This window comes from Erinaceus europaeus, chromosome 21, assembly GCF_950295315.1.
Source record: "Erinaceus europaeus chromosome 21, mEriEur2.1, whole genome shotgun sequence".
Taxonomy (NCBI): domain Eukaryota; kingdom Metazoa; phylum Chordata; class Mammalia; order Eulipotyphla; family Erinaceidae; genus Erinaceus; species Erinaceus europaeus.
In genome coordinates this window covers 16,167,209-16,186,377 of record NC_080182.1, presented here as the reverse complement: position 1 = coordinate 16,186,377, position 19,169 = coordinate 16,167,209, and positions in this window count along the sequence as shown.

Sequence of the window (19,169 nt, the reverse complement as noted above, 5' to 3'; positions counted from 1 at the left end):
ATGTCAAACTCTTAAAGTCACTGTTGGCACTTCAGTTTACAGGTAGCACAGTGTCTCTGTGGAACAGGAAGACACATTATGTTGTTTTCTCTGCTCCAGAGATAGCACACCAAGCTTGAGCCAGGTCATCTCTTTTTCTACTGGGGTCATCTGGCTCAGGCAGTGTTTTAGATAAATTTGAGAACTTAGTACTTATGTTCATATACTTAAAAAAAATTATTTATTGGGAAATTAATGTTTTACATTTGACAGTAAATGCAATAGTTTGTATATTTCTCAGTTTTCATATAACAATACAACCCCAACTAGGTCATCTGTCATCCTTCTTGGACCTGTAGTCTTCCCCCTACCCACCCCAGAATCTTTTACTTTGGTGCAGTACGCCAATTCCCATTTAGGTTCTACTTGTGTTTTCTCTTCTGATCTTGTTTTTCAACTTTTTCCTGAGAGTTAGATCATCCCATATTCATCATTCTGTCTCTGGCTTATTTCACTTACCATGAATTTTTCAAGCTCCATCCAAGATCAGCTGAAAATGGTAAAGTCACCATTTTTTTAATAGCTGAGTAGTATTCCATTGTGTGTATATATATATATATATTACATCTTTCTCAGCCACTCATCTGTTATTGGACACCTGGGTTGCTTCCAGGTTGTGGCTATTACAAATTGTGCTGCTAGGAACATATGTGTACACAGATATTTTTGGATGGGTTTTTTTGGGTTCCTTAGGATCTATCCCCAGGAAAGGGATTGCAGGATCATAGGGTAGGTCCATTTTTAGCCTTCTGAGAGTTCTCCAGACTGTTCTCCACAGAGGTTGGACCAATTGACATTCCCAATAGCAGTGCAGGAGAGTTCCTTTGACCCCAAAACATCTCCAGCATTTGCTGTTGTTACATTTTCTGATGTATGACATTCTCACAGGAGTGAAATGGTATCTCATTGTTGTCTTTATTTTCATTTCTCTGACAATCAAATACTTGGAGCATTTTTCTTGTGTTTCTCAGCCTTTTGGATCTCTTCTGTGGTGAATATTCTCTCCATTTCCTCCCCCCCCACTTTTAGGTGGGGTTATTTTGTCTTCTTGTCATTGAGTTTGGCAAGATCTTTATATATTTTGGTTAATAGCCTCTTGTCTGATGTATGGCATGTGAAGATCTTCTCCCATTCTGTGAGGGGTCTATTGGTTTGGATAGTGGTTTCTTTTTGCTGTGAAGAAGCTTTTTAATTTGATGTAGTCCCATAGCTTTATGCTTTCCTTAGTCTTCTTTGTAATTAGATTCATTTCACTGAAGATGTCTTAAAAAATTTCTGCCTTAACTTTGGTGATTTCTGTCCTTCTGATTGCTTTAGGGTTCCTTTGTTCCTTTGTCCTTGATTATGAACTTCCCTCTCAGTACTGCCTTAGCTGTGTCCCAAATATTTTGATAGCTTGTGTCTTCATTTTTATTAAACTCTCGAAACATTTTGACTTCTTCCTTTATTTCCTCTTTGACTCAGTAGTTGTTAAGGAGTGTACTGTTGAGCTTCCACATTTTGGAACTATTACTAATCTTTTGTTGATTGTTAAGTGTTAGTTTCATTCCACTGTGGTCTGAGAAGATGCTTGGGATGATTTCAAAGCTCTTGAATTTGCTGATGCTGTCTTTGTGGCCTAACATATGGTCTATCCTTGAGAATGACCCATATGTACTTGAGTAAAATGTGTATTCCAGTTTCTTGGTATGAATGACTCTGAAAATATCCCGTAGTTCTAGTTTATCTATCTCCTCATTTAGCTCCCTCATGTCTTTATTGATTTCTGCCTGGATGATCTGTCAAGTTGAGAGAGTGGTGTGTTGAAGTCCCCTACTAATATATTGCTATAGCTCTTTCAGTAGATGTTTGATGTATTTAGATGGCTTCTCATTGGGTGCATAGATGTTAATAATTGTTAAGTCCTCTTGATTGACTGATCCACTGAGCATTAAGTAGTTTCCATATCTATCCTTTTTAATTTTATATATTTTAAAGTCTGTCATGTCAGATATGAGAATAGCTGTTCCTGCCCTTCTTTGTGGGCCATTGCCCTGTATGATAGTTTTCTACCCTTTCACTTTGAGTCTGTGTTTGTCTTGTTGAATTATGTGGGTTTCCTGTAGACAGCATATTGTTGGGTTGTGTTTTCTGATCCGTCTGCCTACTCTGTGCCTTTTAATAGGTGAATTCAGGCCATTGACACTTATTGATATCAAAGATTGAAGATATTTTAATGCCATTCTTGTAGAGTTTTAGAATGTTCTGATATATGGCCTATTTATGGTGGTCTGACTGTTTATAGGAGACCTTTCAGAACTTCTTTCAGGGAAGACTTGATAATAGTTGATTCAACTGTTACTTGTCTGAGAAGGTTTTTATGCCTCCATCTAGTCTGAATGACAGTCTAGCAGGATACAGTATACTTGGTTGAAAGACTTTCTCACTGAGTACTCAATAGATATCTTGCAATTCTCTTCTGGCCTGTACTGTTTGTGTGAAGAAGTCTGCTGCTAATCTTATGGGTTTTCCTCTATAGGTGACTCTTTGTTTTTCTCTTGCAGCCTTCAGGATCCTTTCTTTATCCTTATTCCTTTCCATTCTAAGTATGGTGTGTCTTGGTGTCTTTAGGTCTGGGTTAATTCTATTTTGGACCCTCTAGGCTTCTTTAACCTTTATGTCTTTTATGTTGTCTAGACTAGAGAAGTTCTCAGCTATTATGTCCTGAAGAATGCTTTCTTCCCCTCCCTCTCTTTCTTCCTCTGATAAGCCAATAATGTGTATATTATTTCTTTTGAAGTCATCCCATAGGTCTCTGTTGTTGTTTTCAGCATCTCTTAATCTCTTTTTGAGATATCTTACTTCCTTTTTGGTTGTCTCTAAGTTGTCCTCAATCTTGCTAATTCTGTCTTCAGCCTCATTTATTCTATTCTCTTTCCTGTCTACTGTTTTCTGGAGTTCATCTATTTTGTTACCCTGTTATTATACTATTTAAGCTTGTTCAGCTAGTTTTGTTCTTAGTTCAGCTATTTCAGCTTTCAGCTCTCTAATAACCTTGAGATAATTAGTGTTTTCATCTAGGGTCTCATTTGTTGTTTCTGCATTTCTGATGACAATTCTTTCAAACTCTTTACTTACTCCTGTGATTATTTCCTTAACTAGTGTTTGGATGTTGACCTCATTATTTTGTGCTTCACCCTTTGGGGGGCTTTTAGCTGGACACTTGTCCTGGTTCATTTCTCCATTATTTCTTCTTATTGCTTTATCAATTTTATATAGTATGTTATGAGTTCCCTCTCTCAGTACTTTTCAAATTACTGATCACTATTGCCTGGATTGATTTGTGTCTAAGTAAGGTTATTAAAGGGATCACAGTTTTGGAAATTGACAGTTGTTTCAATAGTATTTGAATCCCTGAATTGGAGCTCAGTGCCTTAAAAGGCTCTTTTGTGCTTTTTCTTCCCTGTAGGCTATGGGAGCCTGAGGGCTTTTATACTATAAGTAGGCTTCTTAGTTTAATCACTGATTCCTGACCAAGAGATAAAGGTGGGGCAGAGATAATCTAGAGATTATGCAAAGTGACTTTCACAGCCCCACTGGTAGGCCACCAAGGTATAGATCTTCTCCTGAGTTTCCTGGTTAGTTCTCTGTCCCTTGGTGTCAGCACAGGGCCTCCCTGCCGCTGCTCCACATTCTGAGGGCAGTAGCAATGGAGACTCACAGTTGCATTTGGTGAGTCTCAGGGGAGTCCTCTCCTCCCTTCAGCCATCTTTTTGTTGGTGAACCAGACTGGAGGTGGTGTCTCAACTGGTAAACTGCCACACTGTTACCAGCCACTTTATCTCTTCCTAGGCTCCACTCTGTCCATGAGCCACACTTGTTTATACTCACGGGTGATTTAGTGGGTTCCTGAAGTCGTTCTAGTCCTGTCTTGTTGCTGTCCCAGGTGGTCTCCTTTGGTATTCCTAACTATTCTTCCTCCTGTGAGAGGAGAGGTGAGAAACACAGCTGCTGCTGCTTTGTAGCCCCACCTCCCATATACTTTTTTTTTTGGAAGTGAATTTTTTTTGGAAGTGAAGTGGTATTCTTGAAAATACCAGAAACTAATATAAATAGCTATTGTCCATGTTGCTGCTGCTATGAATGTGCTCTGATCTTTAATTAAACTTGATTACAAAGTACTTTGACTGTTTCTTCCCTTGCCTTGTAACAGTCAAAGTTCCCTTAGTGGATGCAATAATTATCACCACTTGTTTTTATTTCTCTAGAAAAAAAAATATTAGGACAAATCATTCAGTTTTCTTGTTAGTATTCTTTTTCCTTTTTGCACTGCATGGATATTGCTCAAGTATCAGCTAATTTAAGTGGGGCAGGAACCAGTTTTTCCCATCTCATCCTCATTTCTGCATCTTCCCAACTGTTCAGTGAAAATGGACACAATCAGTTTGATTTCTTGTGTTTTTCCTTTTCTCTAGCATTTCACACATCATAAATCCCACCTGAGATGTTCTGCCTCTTGCCAGCTGAAATTCTACCAGTAGCTCAAGACATAATTCAAGTGCTTTTTCTTCAGCCAAGTCTTTTTGTCCGAATATCAAATGATATTTATAGTGATAGTTAACACTCATTGAGAGATTGTAGTAAGACACACACAAGGCTGAAATATTTCTGGTAAATATTTAAACCAAAATCCTTGAGATTTATAAAGACTAGATAGTGTAGCTTCCACAAAAAATAGAAGGAGTCACAGTAACTTAACAGAATTGAGACTTATTTCTTATTTATGTAAAGTCTACATAAATGAATGTCTAGCCAACAGGAAAAGTAGGGATTTGAATATTTAGCACTGTCCATCTTATGCCTCTGCCATCTTCAATGAATGTCTTCCACCCAAGTTTGCTGGCTTTAGAGGTAATGGATAAATGATCACATGTGGGAAATCTTTATGGGCTAGTCTTACAAATAACCCTCATCAATTTCACTCATAACCCATTATCTAAAGTTTAGATATATGTCTGGGGAGTATAAAGTTAGCTAATATTCAGAAAAATGAGAAAAGTCAATGTGGTGAGAATTTGGAAATGCTTGACACAAAATCATTCTACTATTAACTAGAATAGTAGTGCAATGTTGAATTCTACCCAAGCCCTATGATACTGGAAAACAAAAGTTTAGTAGTTATCTTCTCTTTTGTGTTGTGGGAATAGCTAACTACAAAGAAACACCTCTCCTTAGATGACCTAGGCAAAACTCACAGAAGGCACTCTTGTTTACCTGTGATAAAGTCAATGTAAAACACTCCAAACTCCTACCCTTTCTCATAAATTTCTAACTGAAATTTCTGTTCTCAGTGATCAATCATGAACAACATGCCTATTGGCTACACTTTGGCTTACTACCTCCCCTCCGCCGCCAGGTTCCTAAAATTTGACCCATCTTCAATCTGAGGTTAATGTCATGTTACCTGTTCATCCCAAGTAGCCTGTGACTGCCTCTTTCAAGACTTGTTTGTTTTTCCCTAAAAAAAAAAACAGTTAAATGCACATGGTGCAAAGCTCAAGGACTGGCGTAAAGCTCCTGGTTTGAGCCCCCGGCTTCCCCCCTGCAGGGGGGTCGCTTCACAAGCGGTGAAGCAGGTCTGCAGGTGTCTATCTTTTTCTCCTCTTCTCTGTCTTCCCCTCCTCTCACCATTTCACTCTGTCCTATCCAACAATGACAACAATAATAACTAGAACAATAAAACAACAGGGCAACAAAAGGGAATAAATAAATAAATATTAAAAAAGAAAGAAAGAAAAACAAAAAGATTCTTGCCTAAGTTACTTGTAGTTAGCATGGTTGGAATGTTGTCCCTAATGTTATATTTTCTTTCTCTATCTTGTAATGATCCTGTAGACAAAATCTCTCTTTATGTAAATCTCGATTTTTTTCCTTTAACTTGACACTAGAGACTTGGACCCAGGGTTATGATGTTATAATTTGATCTCATTGTCATATTGCATCCTGTGCTTGTGTTGGCTTTTCCTTATTATGTATGTCCACATGCCCTAACTCTTACACAGTGAGACAATTTCCAATGTTTTGCCTTCAGCACAGGGAGGGGGCATGGGAATATGACTCATTCCAGTAAAGGTAAGCCAGTGGACACAATGTGTAATGTCAAATAGAAACTTGAGTATCTGGTGAGTTTTTCTCTAGTTTTAGTTGTCTCCTCTGGAAACCTTGGATGATATTGCCATAAAAAAAAAGTAAGCACTTCATACCTAAATCATAGGTCATCCCCACCAAGAAAATCGAATTTAGAACATCTGCATTAGACTTTTGAGATTTAAGGACATGTAGCAGACCACTCTGACTCATAAGACTTTGCAGTATGAACATTGAGAACAATAGAAGACACTATGACAGGGAATGAGAAATTGTTTCTTTCCCCCATCTGCCAAGGGTGGGGGGGAGACTTCACAAGCAGTAAAGTAATTCTGCGAATGTTTTTCTTTCTTTCTTTCTCTCTCTATCTCCTCTCCCTTCTCAATTTCTCTCTGTCCTATCTAATCCAAATTAGAAAGAAAAAAAAAGAGAAGTAGTTTATTTCTCATACAGCTTTCTCTGTATTTTGTACCCTATATAGCTCTTCTCAGACCCTACTTTATACTGTGATTAGATGTAATTTCTCTCCGTGCTCATCACTGAGGTCTCAAAGATAAGCATGGCCATATTCACCCATGGGATTTCACAAGTTCTGGCATAAACCAAGGATTGACTGTTGGAAAAATAAATGACTAAATCGTTTCATTTTATTGTCAAAGTGGTGCTTTGCTGTAGGTAGAGCCGGAATTGATTTTATGATGGAAGCGGTGATGTGTAGAGCTTTTCTGTGTATTTACATTTATCATTTCCTTAGAACAAATTCTCATAAATAATCTAACCACAGCAAGGGATGTGAACATTTTTAACTGCTGCTGATACATATTGCCAGATTGCTTTCTAGAAACAATAAAGTCTAAAGATCAGTTTAAATTTCTTCATGGTTCTTTATTACCCTCTTTGCAGGTCTAATATTTTTCACATTTGAAGCTACAGTGGCATTCATTTTGATAACCCTCTCTGTTTTGTCATTACCAGGGCTGCCATGCTACCATTCAACTTTTCCAGACAGAGATGACATGAGATAGAATAAATTGTGCTAAGTATATAAAATACCTTGCTATTTTATTTATTTGATTAATCAGAAGAAGTAAAACTTGGATTATGTTTCTGGGATAAATCTTATTTTGTGAATTATAAATCGCTAACTATTTTAGTCAGTTTTTAATTCAAAAACAAACATTCATTGTACTCTTAAAAGAGGTCATCCTAGGGAGTTGGGCAGTAGCACAGCGGGTTAAGTGCGGGTGGCGCAGATATTTATTCTAGTGGGAAGAGATGGAAAACTCAACAAGTAAAGAAACAGATAAGTTAATGTGCATTGTCATCATGTTGTGGAGAAACTGATGATATTGGTGAACACTTAAAGTGGGTGTGGAGTCCTTTCTACAAAGGAAAAGTTCCAGCTGAACAACAACAACCAAATAAGTGAAAGAACTCACCATTTACATATATACTTGGAAAATAAATGGGGTTGGGAACCCAGGGTCCTACAGTGAAGGAAAATGACAAGTTGCTGGCATATAGTATACTGATACCAATCATGGGAAATTTTCCAACTGCATACTTACATCAGCAGCAGTATTTTAAAGCACCATTTACCCAATAAACTGGTCTTGAAAAGATATGAGAGATGAGGCCTGGTGGAGGAGCATTAGGTAAAGCACACATAATATCACACTCAAGCCCCCAGCCCCCACCTGCAAGAGGAGAGAGATTCATGAGTGAAGGAGCAGTATTGCAGCTCTCTCTCTCTCTTTCTCTCTTTCTGTCTCTCTCTCTCTCTTCTTTTTCTCTACCCTTCCCTAATTCTCAAGGCAGTCTTGGTGATGTTAAATTCCTTCAGTTTCTGTACATTTGGGAAGCTTATAGCTTCTCTATACTTGAAGGATATACTTGAAGGCAGCATACAATATTTGTGCCTGGCAATTCTTATCTCTTAATATCATAATAATTATATCTCAGCCTCTTCTTGTTTCTTGAGTTTGTGCTGAGAGTCTGAACAGGCATCCCATGGCCACAGGTACGAACATTCCAGGCTGCTCTTATTTCAGGCCCAATCTTGCCCAAATGGCAGTGTGTGTTGATCCGGCCTCCCTTTGGAGAGTGGGGCAGTTTTCTCTACCATTTTCTATAAATGAGTGAATCCCTAGATGTTCCTCAAAGGTTCATGCCTACCTCCTCCTTCATATATATGCATAAATATTCTGAAAAATTCCTAAATATGTAAACTGTTACGTGAACCTATCTCTACTTGGCATAAAACTTGACTTCTACTTTTTGAAGTTTACTCTTCAGTCTGTGCTACTTAAACATGCTTCACAACTTAGTCTGTTTTCTAGTCAATAGACTCCTTTCTTACTCAGTATTTCCTATGACTTTTGATGACAGTGAGGAAAGAAACAGTTGAAAGTTTTTTTTTGCAGGATGGGGACATGACATAATTTGTTTCTTTTCCTTTAACCAGAACCCTGCTCAATCTCTGGCTTATGATGATGCCAGGGCTTGAATCTCAGATCTTTCAGCCTCAGACATGAAAATCTGTTGCATAAACAGCTTTGCTATATCCCGAGCCCTCACAAAACGGTTTAAAATGATCACTTGGCTGCTTTGTGGGGAATACAGTTGAGGCAGAGGAAGCACATCAATTAGATCATTTCAGTATTTCAGGAAGAGAAAATTTGGGCAAGGGTGAAAGGAGACTAAGACATAAAAGCTCTTATCTTCTTTGGGGTTTGCTTCAAAGCAGTGATCAAGACAAAGATTCAGATGCAGATAATTCCTGGAAGCTGGAATGAGGGAACTAGAAAAGTAAGAACTGGAAAGGGGGAAAGATAGATGCATCAAGCTCATTGCTAAAGGCAATAAAATGTGCTTCCCAGAATTGTCTGTCCAAACACATGAAGGTGAGGGCATTTATCCTTTGACTCTTTCCCTCAATTTTTTGGGGATTTCTCCTGAGGCATGAATTCCCATGCACTTCTAGGCTACAGGTATACTGAATAGAAGGACTCCCACAGATTTGAAAAAGAATCTGGAATGAAAGAGAGAATATGCTGCTGAGCCTTGAGATGGAGTGCTCCCAGGCTGTATAGAACTGTCCATTGTTGTGACAGCTGAAATCGTATGTGATTAGATGGCATGAAAAATCTGCTATAATATAGAGATGAGAGCAAACAAGAGACTTATCTCAATGAAAAAATCCTTCCCCTTTGACATGAATGTGAGCTGATTAGAAAAGTACGCTATCTTGTAGTAGTCTTTCTCTTTCTTTCTTTCTTTCTTTCTTTCTTTCTTTCTTTCTTTCTTTCTTTCTTTCTTTCTTTCTTCCTCAATGATTTTCTTTCTTTTTTGTTTTTTTTTTTTTTGCCTCCAAGTTTAACGCTGGGATTTGATGCTTGCACTATGATGAATCTACTCATACTGGAGACCATTTTCTTTTTCTGTTGTTGTTACTGTTGTTGTTGGATAGGACAGAGACAAATTGAGAGGGAAAGACAGAGAAGAGAGAAAGGTAGACACCTGCAGACCTGCTTCACCATTTGCAAAGTGACACCCCACCCCCGCAGGTGGGGATCTGGGGGCAGGAACCTGGATCCTTATGCATGTTCTTGCACTTTGCACTATGTGCACTACCACCTACTGCCACTCTGCCCCCCAGCCCCCGTGACTTTCTTTTTTTTTTTTTTCAGAGAGAGACAGAGACAAATTCTGCAGCACTTAAGCTTCCTCCAACCTGGGTCATGTACAAGACAAAGCACCACACTATCTAAGAAAGCTATTTTTGCCAGTCCTTGAATCACTTTTCTAATAATAAATTTTCTCCTAGAAGTAAGAGAAAGGAAGTTTGGGTTCAAATTTCATAACTTAAATTCTCTAGATCATTGCTTAGTTAGAATATCACTTGCAATATTTCCTTTGACAAGTTTTTCTTTTAGATGAGTTCATCTGTGGCTTTATTCCTTGCCATTTCCTAGATGGCAGAAAAGATCCATTCAAACAAATAATTCTGTGAAATAACCTCTAGGAAATCAAGAAATGAGAAGTCATCATTTCCCACCTCCTTCCCCCCTTTGAAATTCTCAGTTCTGCACTTCACATAGGTGGTTCAGAAACATTAGAACTATTAATATTTTGAGGGTATTACATGAACAAAATAGCCAATGAACAAAACTAATGTGGCATAGCCTTGTGTGGCACTCCCCATTGTTTAAATGAATATTTGATTTTTCATCTAAACAAATTCTTTTTTTTAAAGAGGTTCTTTTTAATTTTTATTTATGAAAAGAAACACTGACAAGAACCATAGGATAAGAAGGGTACAACTCCACACCGTTCCTACCACCAGAACTCCATATCCCATCCCCTTCCCTGAGAGCTTTCCTATTCTTTAACCCTCTGGGAGCATGGACCCATGGTCATTGTGGGGTGCAGAAGATGAAAGGTCTGGCTTCTGTAATCGCTTCCCTGCTGAATATGGGCGTTGGCAGGTTGATCCATACTCCCAGCCTGTCTCTCTCTTTCCCTAGTAGGTGGGGAAGTGGGGCTCCAGGACATATTGGTGGGGTTGTCTGTCCTGAAAATTTAGAGCCTCAGACTTTATGGTCTTTTTGCATTACCATTATGCTATCTCCCCACCCATCACATTCATTTTAACAGGCACAGTAAAACAATGACAAGGCTACTATGATGCAGTAGACTGATAGTGTCCATGATATGTTGTGTGTCCAGTGTATCAGATCTTTTTTGAGGCCCCTGACAATTTATTTCACTTCATCCCAGTGTTGTGAAGGAGACATTAGGACCAGTGAACAGCTCACTTAGTGTGCTACTTTGCCATCTGTGTGGCCCAGGTTCAAGCCTGGCCCCCACAACACTGAAGCTTTGGCGCTATGGTCTCCTTTACTTTCACTCTCTCTGCCTCTGTTTGAAAAACACACCGACAGACAAAAACAAAAAAAAAAAAAAAGGAAAAGACATTATTATTTCCAACTTATGTATATATGACCTGACCAGGCTTTGAAAGGTTACATAAAATATCAAAATCAGACAGACAATAAACACAAAATTTTGGCTTACCTGCCTCCAAAATTCAGGCTACTTCAAGAGTGTTTTGCTAGCTCCCAAATAGTGTGCTTGTTTACATATGAATGAAGCACTGCCTTGAATAAGGACTCCCAGGGCATAATCCCAAAGGCAAATTCTAAAGCTTCTGGGGGAAGATTTTTCTATTTTTGCTCCATATGGTAACCTCCTCCCCAACAGCTCCATGCAGATTGTCTTTTTTTTGGGGGGGAGCCGGTGGGGGGGGGGTCACTACTAGTTAATAATCAGTCCCTTTGAAGGAGACGGTCAGAACTTGCCACACAGACACCCCAGTTCCTACCCCTTGGTCATGAAGCACCTTTTTCCTCCAAGCCCTGGTAGGCAGTCCAAACTAGTCTACCCTGGGCCACCCTATGTAAAGGAGACATTCCTTAAATTGAAGTTACCATTGCCCAATGTAAGAAGGACAAATGATTAAAAAAAAAAAAAAAAAAGTTACTACCTTCTTTCTGCAATGCATAATCTATGGGCCAGACTTGTCAGAGCTTCCCAAACCCATAACTAAAGAATCCGCACCTTCTGGTTTCCCCCTACATGTCCAGAACTTGCAACCCCATAGATACCTGTACTATCTCCAGCTCTGCCAAGACTCCTTCTTGCCACTGCTAAAAGTCATCCCTCATGGACTTCTGCTTGTCTGTCTGTCAGCCTTTCTCTGCATGATTTTCCTCACTCACGTTTCTAACAATTTTTAGACATTTTTCTCATTAACCTGTGCATTCAACTCGGTGCATCTCTGCCAGGCCAAGATATTTTTCACATTATTTTAGGTAAACTTTACAGGCTGAAGGGAACAGGCTAGGTCAGAGGTGAATTATTAAAGAAAACAAGAACTTCAGCTAAATTTCATGGGAAATTTAGGTCAACAGTTTTTTTTTAATTGACTTAATAATGATTGACAAGACTGTAGGATAAAAGGGGTACAATTCCACACAATTCCCACGACCAGAGTTCCATATCCCATCCCCTCCTTTAGAAGCTTTCCTATTCTTTATCCCTCTGGAAGTATGGACCCAGGATCATTATAGAGTGCAGAAGGTAGGAAGTTGTCTTCTGTAATTGCTTCTCTACTGAACATGGGTGTTAGCAGTTCGATCCATACTCCCAGCCCATTTCTATCTTTCCCTAGTGGGACGGGGCTCTGGAGAGGTGGGGTTCCAGGACACATTGATGAGGTTGTTTGCCCGGCGAAGTCAGGTTGGCGTTTTGGTAGTATCTGCAACTTGGTGACTGAAAATATAAAGCACAACACGTTGTTTAATAATCAGGAACCTAACAGTAAGACTACAGCAGATGAGATTTGGGGGGTCTCCATTTTGGAAAAAGCTAAGGGGCCCTTGACTTTACTAATTTTAGCTTGAGCCCAGCAGCTAACATGCAGGTGGGCTAAAGGTATTATCTGGGGAAATGGTGTCAGAGTTGGAAATAGAACTAGAGAGTTGAATCAGGGCAGAGAGAAGTTCCCAAATATGGAGAAAGTATATAAATATTATTGACTGTAAACCCCATCGATTTCATCTGGGGCTCATATTCAGCACAGGAGTCTATGTAACCTCTGCATCCCTGTAGGCCTGAGCACACATTCTGTGGCCACAGCTAGGAATGTTCTAGGCTGCACTCATTGCAGGACAAATCTTCCTCGAGTGGCAGAGTATGTTGAACAGACCTCTCTTTGAAGATGGGGCACTCCCTACCAATGCTGACCCACGTTGAGGGCAATGTCCTGTACAGGCCCATAAGAGGGCCCACTATGCTATTTCTGATGGAGGTGAAGAGTGGCAGTGAAGAGAGAGATTTATTAGAGGTCTAGGTCCAACATGTGTATGTGGGAATCCCAGGATTCCCTGACTAGGGCCCTGAACATCCAGGTTTTATGGAAGATATGTGACCATGAAGATCTGTGTGAACATAAAGTGGTTCAGCAAACAGGACCTGCATAGGAACCTCAGAAGGACTTATTACACCATTAATGGAGTTGAACTTAAAAAAAAAATTCTTGGCTTCATTCTGAACCATACTATATTTTCTTCTCAGTACCTGTGGCCAGGACCACTTTGTTCACCTCTGGTGGCCACAGTCATGCCTTAGTGAAACTGGGTGAAGAGGCACCTGTACCCACCTTCTCCTCCAGTATGGGCAAGTTGCAGGAGCAGTCAGTCTTCTGTGTCACCCGGAATGCTGGTTTCTCACTTTCATGCATCTCTTCTGTCCTGTTTTATTATTATTTTTTGAGATTTTATTTATTAATGAGAAATATAGGAGTAGAGAGAGAAAGAAACAGATATTACTCTGGTGCATGTACTGCTGGGGATTGAATTTAGAACCTCATGCTTGAGAGTCCGATGCCGTAACCACTGCATCATCTTCCAGACCACTCTCTGTCCTTAAAACACCTTGTTTCTTGATAGAGTCTGGTGCTTTATAACTCTTGTTTATTTATACTCTCAGCTCACATGCCCCACCCATGCCCAGGCCCTCGTTCACTCCTCAGTGTGAATCCTTTTAATTTAGCCTATACCAACAATTCCTAGAATTTCTCATTGACTCCCCAGTCTAATTCCTGGTAATGACAGTCTGATTGGTGAAACTGATATGTATCTGGCAAGAATTGTTCACTCCATTATCTTTCAAGTCTATAGACTTGGCTGCATTGGAGTTAGGAGGTGGAAAGGAATATACCAGCTCTGTATCCCCTGAGTTTTTCATAGGCTGGACAAATAATCAAATTAGCATGAGGCAGTGCTGGTGAAATATTCTGGTTCACGTGGAGAGTGCACTGCTTTGCCAGGGGCAAAGCTCAGGTATGAGTCTGGCCCACACCACATTGAAGGAAGCTTTCATGTTGCTGTCTCTCTCATTCTCTACCTCTCTCACTTTCTCTATCTAAACAAAACAAAGCAAAACAAAACCACAGACATGAAGCAGATTGAAAAGTTTAAAAATATGAAGACAAATTTATAAATCCTGTGCACATTAGAGAAACCATTATGTTCTGAGTAACAGAGACCTGGAGTTCTGCATTCTAACAGCTCTTTAGGTCTTTCTGGTACATATGCAAGCTTGAAAATCAGTCCATTTGGTGATCTACTGGACTTTTTACAGTGTCATATTGATTATCATGCATTTCCTCCTGGTAGACTTGTTTAGCCATCCAGTACTAAGAATGGAAGCATATTAAAGGCAAGACTATGCTTTTTTCCATTTTCAAATACTCCATGGACCCTAGCTTTACAGAATTATCCCCTTAAGCTATTCAGGTAATTTCTTCATTGTTCTATTTAATAACTAGAATAATTAGGATGTTGCTCCTTTGAATTATTGACTCCATGAGAGAAGCTAGAGGCTTATTTTTAGGTGGCTATAAAAATGGTTAAAAAAAAAAAAAAGTTCTGCCAAAAAATGTATTCAGGCTGAAAAGTTAAAAATGAACTTCAAATATTAGCTTGGAGATCTGTGAGATGATCATTTTGATTATTCATAGATAGTTAACTGCCATATCCATTACATTTCTGAGACAATTACCCTCTCTTCTAACTGGTGCTCATTTTCTGTAGTCCCTTTAGTGATTGCTTCATTCTGTCCATAATCAGGTGGGAATGGTCTTTCATTTTGCTTTGTAGGGTATTACATGGCAAATTAAAATTCAGATTTCTCTGATGTCGGTTAAAGCTTTGTGCCTAAATGGTAGCAAACACCTATGTGCCAGGCTTCTCTCTGATCTTACATTTAATCCTCATAGTGACTCTACGGATCTGTCTAACCAACAGGGAAATTCAGGTCAGCAATGTTATGTAATAAGCTCAGGGTCATGTATCTAGTGAATGGAGGTGGTAGAAAGGGAGAACGATTTGACTGATTTTCTTTGAGAGAGTGCCCAGTGGGTTGATGGGAAAGGAAGCTTTCAGATACTGATACAGGATGATGGACCTAATTTGGGAGTAAAAGTGTTTTGTAGACGTCTATTTCAGTGAGTTGAGAAATTGTGCCCATATGTCAACAACTGTACTGTAAACCATTAACCTCCCAGTAAAATTAAATAAATATGTAGTTAATTAATTAAAATGGTGACTGAATCTGGTTCTAACATAGGCTTGCTCTGAGTCCTTGGAAAAACACAAAGTCTGCTTGGTCTTTGATCCCATCACAGCTAAGAGAAAAGACTGAATTAGAATGGATGATTTTTACTGTACTTTACTTTTTTTTATTTAAAGAGTATATGGTCAAATGAAATGGGAAACAGTGTATGATCTATGCCTCTGCTAGAAATTTAAATGCATTCAGGAGTCCTGTCACACAGAGTGTGTGTTAGTTTGACTGAGATAACTACATTCATTTGAGAGCTTACTTTCCTCCCTTACCTCCTCCATATTAAAACTAATGAATATTTCTTGGTAAATAATTTAGGGAATGAGGTGGCCAGGTGGTAGTGCACCAGGCTAAGCACACATAGTAGAAAGCACAAGTATCAGCTCAAGGATCCTGGTTCAAGCCCCCAGGTTCCCTGCCTGCAGGGGGATTGCTTTGCAAGAGGTGAAGCTGGTCTGCAGATGTCTCCTTCTCTCTGTCTTCCCCTCCTCTCTCGATTTCTCTCTGTCCTATCCAACAACAACGACAATGGAGCAGTAGATTCTGGTGCAGCCATCGAGCCCCGGTGATAACCCTGGAGGCAAAACAAACAAACAAACAAATAAAAATAATTTAGGAAATGCTAAGTCACATGATTTTTCATAGTTTCAAACATACTATTCTAATATATTTTTTCATTGCTTACTGTTTGTTAAACTTTAGGGGCACAGATAGAAAATTGTGAGGTAGATCCATTGTGCATAGGAGATCAAAATTAAAAAATGAAGAAACTGGATGTCTCATTTATAGAATTAGTCTTTGTGAAATGTGCTGAGTTGAAATCTATACCCTGAGTCAATTGCTAGTACAGAATTTTCCTTTCCTGAAAATCAATGCACTTGTCCAAAGAGAGTTAACCCTTCCAGCTCAGTTTGGGGAACTGGCAAAACTCATCAGACAATAACCATGAACTGACCTCTGAGTTTGGGTTAAGCCTCTTAGTAATGTCGTCATAAAAATTCCCCTTTTAGTCAAACCTCCATCCTTCTCTTCTTGGATGAGTGAGAAACATCCATTTCTGACATAGTCTGTGTGTTTGCTCAAGTGTGTGTGTGTGTGTGTGTGTGTGTGTGTGTGTGTGTGTGTATTTAATACTCAGCTTTTAAAACCATTCATTTATTTATTTGATAAGATAGAAATTAGTTGAAAGGGAAGGGAAGATAGATAGATAGATAGATAGATAGATAGATAGATAGATAGATAGATAGATAGAGATCTACAACACTGCTTCACCATTAGTGAAGCTTCCTCCCTGCAGGTGAGGTCTAGGAGCTTGAATGCAGTCCTTATAAATTGTAATGTGTGTACTCAACCAGGTCCATTACTACCTGACCACTCATGCCTAGTTTTAAAAAATCTAGCTCCTTTATTCACTATAAGAGCAGCGAATGAATCACAAATTTACTTATAAAACAGTTGAGATTTCAGGCATAAAAATGAGAGGTGGGGTAGAAAGTGGAAAATATTTTCCAATTATTTACTGCAAATCTTTCCTACAGCTTCAGATCTGAGTTAGGATGTGAGCTGTTAAAAGAAGAGATGTAACCACTCCACACCCATCACCGGTCACCTGCAAAGACAAAACTCTGACACTTTAATTGGGATTTTCTTTTTCTGGCTTTCTAATTTAGCTCGCACCTTTGCCCAAATATACTGATAGTTTTTGCAACATGGACCTAGTAAAAAAGTTTTACATTGTATACTGAAATTTTTTTTATTTTTGCCACAAGACTTATTGTTGGGTCTCTGTTCCTGATAGATAGACAGATAGATAGACAGATGAGAGATAGTGAGACAGAGATAAGAGACACCACAGTACCACAGCACTGCTCAAAAAGATTCCCTGTGCAGCTAGCTATTACTATGTGGCAGCCAGGGATTCAAACCTGGGTTTTTGGGCCAGGTGGCGGTGCACCTGGTTGAGTGCACATGTTGTTACAATGCACAAGGACCTGGGTTTGAGTCCCCAGACCCTACCTATAGGAGGAAAGCTTTGTGAGTAGTGAAACAGGGATGAAAGTGTTTCTGTCTACCTCCCTCTTCCCTCTCAGTTTCTGGTGTCTCTATCCAATAAATGAATAAAGATAATAAAAAAATTAAAACAAAACAAACCTGGGTTCTTGTGCATGGTAAAGTGTATGCTGTAACTATATCCCAGGTCCTTTTAAACCATTTTAGCATAAGATTTTAGTGAGTCTATTTTATTACCAATATTCTAATAACATTAAAAAAAGTTTCTATTGATTCTCTTCAGCTTGACCAGAAACATATGCTCAGAACCAAAACCAATTGTATCTCTACTGGCTACTTATACTGCTTACTTAAAATAATCATTTACAACATGTACAAATGTAGACAGAATATTCTATTTACCCATTTTTAGCTTCAATAACTATATAATGTAGCCAGTGTTAATTTTTTTATCTTCTTGCTCCCTACAATTTGATTAAAGAATTTTCTAGATATCATATAATTAAATTCATAAATACATTAGGATCTACTACTAAATACACAATATTTCTTTTTCAGTGATACCCACAACAATGGATACTGAATAATATGCCAGTAGATCTTTTACATTAGCAAATTACTAACCAGTGTTCAATTTTTCTGATTGTTTATGATTTAGTTTTTTTAATTACATGCAGCAGAATTCATATAACACATGGAGCTGACATGAGTTTATTTTAACCAGTAGGAACCTCTTTGTTTTCTTTCTTTTGTTGATTAAATATCATCCTTTTTTCCCTGTAAATTTCCCTACATTTATGTTTTATTAACCACATGTCCATGGCATTATTTAACATTTTCTATCTCTTTTGGTTTCCAGTTTAAGTACATGAACAAGAATTTTACCAGCATTTTATGGGTAGAAAGTTGTTGGTATAGTTATAGACTAAATATAAGAAATATGGGAATATTAGCTATTTATCAATATGTTTCTTTTTCTTTTATTTTTTCAAGATTTATTTATTTTATTTATGAGAGAGATACCTGCAGCCCTGCTTCACCACGTGAAGATTTCCCCTGCAGCTGGGGACCAAGGGCTTGAACCTGGCTCCTTGCATACTGTAATGTGTGCGCTTAACCAGGTGCACCACCACCTGGCCTCCCGCTGATGAGATTCTTGCCCAGAACCCACAACCTCCAGACAGAAGCATCTTTTCCCTTTGTTCCTGCTGCCGTCAGCTTATAGCCTGCACCTCCTGAATTCTTTAATTATACTATCTGACTGCACCTCCTGAATTCATTACTTATACTATCTGATTTTATGTCTCCACATTGAGGTGGCCACACTTTGGATTCAATTAACATGCTCCTTTCAGTTCTGTTCATGGTCTTTTTATCAGTTAGGACCCTGACTTGCAAATAGTTATGTGATGACAGGAAATGGACCTGTGCATGTGTTCTACCCCTGGGCCACAGTCCCAGCCTGGTGTGTGTGTGTGTGTGTGTGTGTGTATGTGTGTGTGTATGTGTGTGTGTGTGTGTGTGTGTATGTGTGTGTGTATGTGTGTGTATACGTGTGTATGTGTGTATGTGTGTGTGTGTGTGTGTGTGAGAGAGAGAGAGAGAAGACATCAAAACACAGCTCCCATCATATCTTGGAATTTATTTGTTTTGTCTTTGGTACTCTTAGGTTAGCTAGAGATGAAGATCTAGGCTTTATGCATAGAAGTCATTTGTGTGACCTACTGAGTCACTCCTCTAGGCTCTAGTCTACAAATTCTACTTAATTTTATTGTGACCTCAGAATGAGTATGATGTGGGTAGGA